Source organism: Triticum dicoccoides, chromosome 2A (assembly GCF_002162155.2).
Source record: "Triticum dicoccoides isolate Atlit2015 ecotype Zavitan chromosome 2A, WEW_v2.0, whole genome shotgun sequence".
Lineage (NCBI taxonomy): Eukaryota > Viridiplantae > Streptophyta > Magnoliopsida > Poales > Poaceae > Triticum > Triticum dicoccoides.
In genome coordinates this window covers 348,502,323-348,509,056 of record NC_041382.1, presented here as the reverse complement: position 1 = coordinate 348,509,056, position 6,734 = coordinate 348,502,323, and the positions used below count along the sequence as shown (strand labels likewise).

Genomic DNA, 6,734 nt, shown 5'->3' with positions numbered 1-6,734 from the left:
AAAATGCAGAGGTTCCAGCAAATATGCATCGGTTCCAGCAAAATATGCAAAATTAAAACATGGATGTAGCAAAAATTGTCTCCGGTTCCAGCAAAATCAAAACATGGTTGTAGCAAAAAACTCGACCAGAAAAAAACATCACATTTGCACATCCGAGCAAAGAAACACTCACTGATTCCAACAAAATTCAACGCCGATCGTAACAAAATCGAATGCCGGATGCAGCAAAAATCACACAAAATTACGGATCCCACCAAAAAAAGTCACCGATTCCAGCAAAACAAATCACCGGTGGTAACATTGGTGCTGCATGTGCTCAAAAAAAGGGCAGACCCAGCACAACCCCTTGCCGGGTCTAGCGCCTGACGCCGCCAGTTGCAGCACCGGTCGCAGGCCCGGGACTGGGCGGTTCCAGCATCCTTCGGACGCAGTCATCGCAGAAATCTTTGGGCGAAGCTCTCGTTCGCCATGGAAAAGCTCGTCGCGCGCGGACGTCCGACTACGTTGCAGGAAAGGAGCGCGATGCCGACGACCTTGCCGCCAATCTGGGACGAGATGCGCGCGGCAACAAAAATATGGGGCCCTCTCGTGTAGGGATGAGGGCTGAAAGGAGAGAAAAGAGTGAATTGGGCCTGCGGGAGGTGGAAGACGAGGCTGTGAAAGAAAACGCGTAGAGGATAAGAGCGGGGCGGTGAGGTGAGCTATAGCTGTGTACGTGGATGCGTGGGGATATGCCAGCGCACGGTGCGACCGGCGCAAGATTTAGCCGGTCGTCCGGCGGAAAACGTTTCCCTTTTTCCCTGTGATTCAAAATCTTGTTGGACCAGATAAGCATGACATTCCAATCCTATATTTTTATATTCCCACATCCATAAAAATACTTCCGTTGCATCCAGAAATACAAAGGATTACACCAGTTATTGTATTCCAAAATTTGCTTCGTCTGAAATTTTATTTGGTCAACTTATTGTGTTTATTGGATTGCGCACAAAAAGGCAGTATGCGGAAGCTTTCTTCCGCACACTCGTTGCCAGTATTGCCCTCCATGAGGGCAACTGCAGGAGGCTTCATCAAATGTCACCCCCCTATTTTTCTTCAAACCCTACCCAGCTGCGCTCATATTTCTTCCAAATCTATCTGTTTCGGTCGATTCAAAACTTTATTTTCCCACTACTTTTAGATATATTTTCTATTATAAACAAGTCAAAGATAAATATTACTACAAAGCAAACAATGTTTTCAAAATATTACAAAGTTCAAGTTCAAATTCAATTTTATTCGGAGGACATATGCTCCTACTAGTTTCCATGATGCACACACTAGTGCTCTAACTAGATTATTGATAAGTTGTTAATGCACTTCTCAATCACGAAGTTTTTCATAAATCTTAAAATTTCAACTTCGGACGCCTTTTTTAGGGTAAAACTTCCACCGCTTTATGAATTAAACAAGTACCGGAATCTCATCCGAAACAATCTGCAGAATGCAGGGTGGTGATGAGAGCCACACAAACTTCAGTTCATCTCCCATTCCCACCTTAGCTAGTCTATCAGCGACGGCGTTTGCACTACGGCTAACCCAAGATACTTTAAAATCATCCAAATCCTTCAGCTTCGACTTGACGTCTTCGACAGTTGGTCCAGCGGCAGAGAGATTCTTCTCCTAATTATTGAGCATGGACACCACTCTTGACGAGTCACACTCAAGATGGAGCTTCTCAACCCCAATTCTTCTCGCCACCTTCTTGCACGCCAGAAGTTTCACCATACTCCTTAATCATGCATATTTCATAATCATAGTGTTCATGGTCACACGACAAATATATCACCTGCCACTCATTTGCACACCCCTGGATCGTAGTTTTAAAACTGGACTACCAGTTCTGGTTTTCATCGGTCGAATAGTCGGTTCAATTGTTGGATTTTAGAAAGACAAAAGCATATGCAAAAACTAGATAATTCCCCCGCGCGTTGCTGCGGGATTATTTTGAAATTATTTTGCTGAAATTCGGTTGAGCAAAATAGAAGTAATGAATTTATTTGACTTGATTTTTTGATAGTTGCATAACAGTTTCATAAGATAAATATCATAATATGTGGCTAAATTTCCTTGGAGTTGTCAACGCTGGTGCCTTCTTCCTTGTGAACAAAATGTACATGTGGGATTCCTTTCTTGATGTAGTCGAAGATGTATGTGCCAGCCTTCAATGAATGATTCTTTGTCGTGTCGTCTTGAAAAGAGGCGCTGGTTATTGTCAGTTTCGTAGCATTCTTCATGTTTGTAATAGCCTCTATGTACCTTTTGTGTGCTTCTCTTGTTGGATGTGTTGCTGAAGGTGGCAGAACTTTTCTTGGTGCATCAGATCACATACTGTAGCAAAATAGTACGCAGGAACTTAGAAAACAACTATGCACGTAACAACCGTACCAGTTAGCTTCCTGCTGGTTGTCCATGTACTTGCAAAAGCCAATATTTAGTTGTAGGGACACAATGGACAATGGTATAGTTGTTCTTATATAGAGATGTGTGGCAGTCATAAAAACGTGTAATAGAAAGATATTGCTTTTAAAATAGTTAATACACAACAAATATAACAGAAAGTTATAGATGGTATTTATATTGGGGTTTTAATTAGCAGGTTAATGTACGTATTAATATCGCACACGCATGTAAGATTTGGGCATGGTAATTGTTGGTTGGATTCCTAGCAAAGAAAATAATTGGGGGTTGGTATATAAAATATAAAACTTTCTAAGCGGTGAAGGCTAGCATGGGCGGCATTTTCTGCAGTTTATGAGAGTTTTGAGGAGATACATACTCTAGCAAGAAAAAACAGAGATGACATTATAATAGATATCCTCATGTTAACATTCAAAATGTAATACGAACCCAGTTTGGTATTTATAGATTTATGACTAAAAGTACCCTCGTACACTCATACACGTTGAGGAATGGGTACTCTGGTGATTCCAAAGGGCGAAAGGAGAAAAGACAAAGAGAAACTCGGTGCATTCAAGCATTATCCAATAATGAAGATCCTTCATGTATGATTGTCTCCTCCACATGTTAACATCTGCCATGAATAGTAAGACCCTTCCTGTTTGATTGTCTCGTCCATATGTTAACATCTGTCATGAAGAATAGTATAAGATTTCAGTCTAGGTGTTTCATGGATGGCAAATCTAAAATTTATAAGCACTCAAGGACAGAGCAGCAAGCAAGGGCATGATGCATGAAACAAAAGGTTTCCGGGTTGCCATGGAAGCTCAGCAAAATGGGTATGAAATGAAGAAATGATTTTTTTGCTGGTCGTAGGTATAGGACAGTGGAAGTTCCCATGCGTGTATTGCGAAGCATAGCATTGTTAAAGTTGGAAGTAACAAATAGGACGATCTAAAGGTTGGAATTAAAAATTGAAGTACCTATTTGGTATGCATGTTTGGCTTACTCCTGCTGTCCATCATTGGTTGTTTGATATTTGTTGTCTGTTTTGCTGCATAAGGAGAACCATCTGGCATTGTAATTATTTTAAGGGAAATAATTAAAAATTTTGAGAATTATTTTATATAGGTTGTGAGAAGTAATACATACTCTTTCTTGTATTCTTTGGAAGGACTATGTTCATGTTTCTTTGATCTGCACTTAGATAAGATAGATCTCTCAAGGGGTAAGTGAATCGATCGATAAAAAGAGAGCACGTATAAACCTGGTGTATCATAGGCATGTGAGTATTGCCATACCTGATAGATTTGGTGGCATCATCCTTGGTAAAGTCTATTCTTCTTTTTGCTGCAGACCTAATTAGAAGGGAGATTAATCAGTGTTATAAGTCTGATAAACGTTGCTCTCGAGATGCTATTGCTTGATCGATGCCAAGAAGTAGATGATAGAATGAATGTCAAGATATATTGTGTAGAAGAAAACTTATTTGAAAGAACATTTGTGCCTTAAAAACCTCTTTTCCTGTTTCTAGCCATACGTGTGCGACGGTTATCGGCAGCAACATATGGACTTGCTCGAGGAGAAGGATCGGGTAATGACGTACGACGTGGCAGTCCACGTCCACGTGAAACTTCTTGTGGATGACCAACCCCATGCCCAGTTGGATAACGTGAAGAACTTTCTGCGTTATCCATGTCAGGAGGCCTAATAACCCCAAGGAAGTGGAATTGGATGAAGGGGCCAAGAATGTAAAACGTACCAACAGAATACGAGCGCAATGCAATGTGTTGTGTGTGCTCAACGGTTTCGTATAGAGAATTAGAGTGCACCGTTATATATTGAACTTAGCAAAATTATATGAGATTGATATTGAGCAAAGAAATTTACAGAAGTAGCAACCGAGGAGAATTTGGGAATATTATGTACCTTTAGGAGGCAGAAACCAAATGTGCCTGTGTTTGCAGTGAGGGAAACCCAATGAAGATGACTACTTGGGCATCGTTGAGCACACAGTACCTGAGAAGTTGCAAATTTGTGATGCAATCACCAATATATCTTACATAGAGAACATGGAGGAAATGGTAGGGAGTTGCTCACCGGAGGTGGTATGAGTGATGTGGTACAGACCCGATGGGAAGGAAATGAGGTGAGGCCAGGCAGACTTTAAAGAGCAATCCATCAGTTTCTTCTAGAGATGGTGGGGAGGGGAAGTGGAGCGCCTGGAACATTAGTATTAGGAGAGGGAGCGTCCGACATCAATTAGTCTGCTGGCTGTTCGCTATCCATTGTGACCAGGGAAGATACACAGGGTGGGCCGGTGGAAGCAATGGGCTGTAGAGAGGATGCAGCAGTAGGCTGTGTAAGGTTGCTATGGCCCTTTTCATAAGAATATATGTAGGATTATAAGAAAAGAGAAATATTCATCTTACGAACAGAGTACAATAGCTTCAAGTCGACATATAGCGTGGCCATAGTCGGGAGCTCGATGTCGTTGTCAGCAAATCAGTAACCAAGAGGAAAGTGCATACATCTGGGCTGAATTAGCCGGGACGGCATCCAAGGGAGGAGGTGCTTGCTGACGCCGGCGCTAAGTTGGGATGGGCAGCAGGGAGTCCATGGCTGAGCAGCTCGACATCGATCCCCAACGACGACACCACCGGCCGCTGCTACGTTGTGAAGTAGCCGTGACAGACACCGTAAGTATGGAGGAGGTTAAAGGGGAGAGGAGGAAGGAGGTGGCCGCCACGGAAGGACTGGTGTGCATCGGGAGGAAGGGAGGTGCCGGCTTGGTGAGGCGTGGCGGAGAGGGAGAGAGCAGCGCGGATCTTGGGTAGGCGGCGAGGCAGAGTGTGCCGTGCGCGGGGGGAGAGCCGGCCCATCGGGATCCCGTGCTGGCGGCGCACCGCGGTGGACAGGGGAAACCGATGGAGACGAGGGACCGGAAAACAGGCGAGGGAGTCACAGAGGAAAGCGGTGGAGACGGGGGCATTCTCGCAGGAAAAAGAGGAAGTGGAAGCCGATGGCCGGGCTGGGCTGCGATTACGTCCATCGTGAGCTTCTCTGGCTGGGCCTATGAACAGTAACTGAAGCCGACGTGTGTAGTAACTGAAGCCAACGTGTTCGTTTTTTGGTATGATGGGTCCTGCTTGTAAGCCTCTAGTTAAACGCTGACGGGGCAATGGTGCTGATGTAGATAGCCTGCATGTCAAGAGAAATAGGTTAGTGGGGATGAACTATTTAGGTATTATAGATAGGCAAAATAACTTATGTTCCATCATTTGCAGAAATTTGCGCCGGAGCAAATCCTCTTAATAGTACGGACCAAAGAAATAAAAACGTCGAAAATGCCATGTTTCATTTAAATATGCATGTGTAGCTCAAGCACACACTTAGTCCGCAAAAATTGTGTTGCCATCAACACCAAAACACTTAGGGAAGAAATGCCCTTTCACTTTGATATTTGCCGGTGTGATTTTGTGTGTGTGCATTAGTGTTGGTTGTGTGTTTTTTAATTACGCAGAGGTCAAGCATATGATTATGTTTGTATCTCATTGATGTTTTATTTTTAGTTGACCAGGTATGTGTTTGTCCATTGTCACGGGGGCGAAATATTTTTTAGCACAATAAAAATGACAATAGGGGACAAATCTTGATGCAGAAAAATAGGCAAAATAAGATTATTTTTAGTTATAGCAGTTTTTTTTCATTTGTTAAACTGATAAAACACGTATGTGTCTGTGATTGATCTGCTTTATTGAGTTATCAAAATAAAGGAGTGATTGATATTTATTTGCTTATAGACCGTGAGTTTATTACTATTTATTGGGGTACCAAGATGTGTGATAAGTATCAGGTTTGTCACAAGAAATAAAAATTTTACATACCGTGAATTTATTGCTATACCATATATTGATCTGGTTTTTGGTTACCAAAGATTGGTTTGATGAAACCACAAGTGGATGGAAAACCTGGAAAAAATGATTTTGTGTGGGAGGATAGACGATAGGTGGTGGGAAGATTTTTTTTTTGTCAGATGGAACCTAACTTTCTTTTTAAGTACTCACTCCTAAAGAAATATAAAAACGTTTAGATAACTAAAATAATGACCTAAACGCTTATATATCTCTTTACGGAGGAAGTAGTATATTAGGTATGCACCCGTGCATTGACACGTGGCCAAATATCTTCTTTTAATGCAAAAGAGGATCATATTAGACAAATCTTAATGCAAAACAATAGGCAAAATAAAATTATATTTTGGTTATAGAGCATATATTTTATGCCATTGCTTA

The 6,734-nt window shown here is 42.0% G+C and overlaps 1 long non-coding RNA gene across 1 annotated transcript; it reads right to left on the bottom strand.

Annotated features, from left to right (window-relative positions):
* Window positions 1–2,894: 2,894 nt before the first annotated feature.
* On the bottom strand, window positions 2,895–3,697 carry LOC119359371. Its single transcript, XR_005172497.1, has 3 exons — window positions 3,592–3,697; window positions 3,423–3,493; window positions 2,895–3,128 (listed from the first exon to the last, which is right to left on the bottom strand). It is a non-coding gene; the product is annotated as an uncharacterized LOC119359371 (long non-coding RNA).
* Between the last annotated feature and the right edge of the window lie 3,037 nt (window positions 3,698–6,734).